This window comes from Trichechus manatus, unplaced genomic scaffold, assembly GCF_000243295.1.
Source record: "Trichechus manatus latirostris isolate Lorelei unplaced genomic scaffold, TriManLat1.0 scaffold00061, whole genome shotgun sequence".
NCBI lineage: Eukaryota > Metazoa > Chordata > Mammalia > Sirenia > Trichechidae > Trichechus > Trichechus manatus.
The window spans coordinates 1169877-1172036 of record NW_004443997.1 but is presented as its reverse complement, the minus strand read 5'-3'; the positions used below and the strand labels follow the sequence as shown (position 1 = coordinate 1172036).

At 41.0% G+C, this 2160-nt stretch overlaps 1 non-coding gene across 1 annotated transcript; it reads left to right on the top strand.

Annotated features, from left to right (window-relative positions):
- Positions 1-854: 854 nt before the first annotated feature.
- LOC111821057 (small nucleolar RNA SNORA70) lies at positions 855-989 on the top strand. Its single transcript, XR_002824543.1, has one exon. It is a non-coding gene; the product is annotated as a small nucleolar RNA SNORA70 (small nucleolar RNA).
- The last annotated feature ends 1171 nt before the right edge of the window (positions 990-2160 follow it).

Here is a 2160-nt window from a genome sequence, read left to right as displayed (position 1 = left end):
ATGAAACCAAATGGGCAACACCTTCCCAAAAGCAAAGATGAGAAGGCAGAAAGGGACAGAAAAACTGGATGAATGGACACAGAGAACCAAGGGTGGAAAGGGAAAGGGGGAGAGTGCTGCACGGATTACAATAAATGTCACAAAACAATTTGTGTATAAATTTTTGAACAAAAAACTAATTTGTGCTATAAGTTTTCACCTAAAACACATGCACGAAAGAAAGATTACCACCTTGGAAACTCTACGGCAGTTCTACTCTGTCCTATAGGGTCACTATGAGTTGGAATTGACTCAACGGCAATGGGTTAAATAAATGGAAATACATCTAATGTTCGTAGACTGGAAGACCATATTGTTGAGATGGTAATACTACCCAAAGCAATCTACAGACTCAATGCAATCTCCTGTCAAAATCCCAACTGCATTTTTTTTTTTTTTGAGAAATGAACAAGCTGATCCCAAAATCTGTGTGTACTCAGAATAGCCAGAACAATATCGAAAAAGTAGAACAAAGTTTGAAGGACTCACACTTCCCAATTTCAACAATTACTTCAAAGCAACAGTAATCAAAACGGTGTGGTATACTTGCATAAGGATAGACATATATAGATCAAGGGGATTGAATTGACAGTCCATAAATAAATCCATACATCTATAATCAATTGAATTTCAACAAGAATGTCAAAACCTTTCAATGGGGAAAGAATAGTCTTCAATAAATGGTGCCGAGACAATTGGATTTCCACGTGCAAAAGAATGAAATTGGATCCCTACCTCACACCATATACAAAAATTAACTCAAAATTGAGCAAAGATCTGAATATTAGAGCTAAAACCATAAAGTTAAACATGGATTGCAACCGATTAAGCTGACAGACCTCCTCTCCCCATGGGCACCCAGTGTGCCATGACTGCAAACAGCAGCCTCCTCAGTAGTATGGGCAGCCTATGGCTCATATGGGTCACCCTAAAGGACCTTGGAGATAGCCCTTCCCTGTTGATGGTCTTGTCTCTGATCTCTTGCTGTCCTCAGTCTAGGTTCTAGATTGCCTAGAAAGGTGCGTTTGAAAAGTCCTAGGGTACAGGGGCCAGGATCCACATCAGCCAAGTCATCATGTGCATTTGCACCAGCCTTCAGAACAAGAAGCATGAGATTGAGGCCCTATGCAGGGCCAAGTTCAAGTTGACTGGCTGCCAGAAAATTCGTATCTCTTAGAAGTGTGGCTTTACCAAGTCTAATGCTCATGAATTTCAAGACATGGTGGCTGAGAAGCACCTCTTCCTGTACGGTCGCAGGGTCAAATATATCTCCAGGTGGGGCCCCTTGGACAAGTGGCGGGCACTAAAGAGGGCTTTGGCAGAAATGGTCTCACTTTACTTGTGCCCACCAATAAATTCAACTTCCTGGCTGAGTAAAAAATTTAAAAAGTTAAACGCAGAGTTAACATATGACCCAGCAATTCCACTCTTCCACTCCTAGGGCTATACCCCAAGATAAATGAAAACATATGTCCACACAAAAACTTGTACAGGAATGTTCTTTGTAGCATTATTCACAATAGCCGAAAAGTGGAAACAACGAAATGTTCACCAACTGATAAATGAATAAACAAAATGTGGTATACCTTTACAAGAGTATTATTCAACCATAAAAAGAAATGAAGTACCCTGAAAACATTAAGCTGAGTGAAAGAAGCCCGTCCCAAAAGACAGCCAGTTATAGGATTCCATTCATGTGAAATGTCCAGAATAGGAAAATCTATAGAGACAGAAAGTAGATTAGTGGTTGTCAGGGGCTGGGGGTGGGGCGAGGAATGCAGAGTGATGGCTAATGAGTGTAGAGGTTCTTTTAGGGGTGATGAAAATGTTCTGGAATTAGATAGTGGTGATGGTTGCACAACCTTGTGAATGTAGTAAAAACCACGGAATTGTACACTTTAAAGTGGTGAATTTTATAGTATGTGAATTATAGCTCACTTAAAAAAAAATTTTCATTTGTTTTTCATTTCAAACAAGAGATGAAACTTCCAAAGGGTAAAAGATGCAAAAGGGGTTGTCCCAGGATGACACCCAGGGCACCTGTGGGACTCTGGTGAGACACCCCAATTCTGGGGTCTGAGTCGTCCCCCTCCCCACTTGCCTCTTCCCAGCAGACACGAG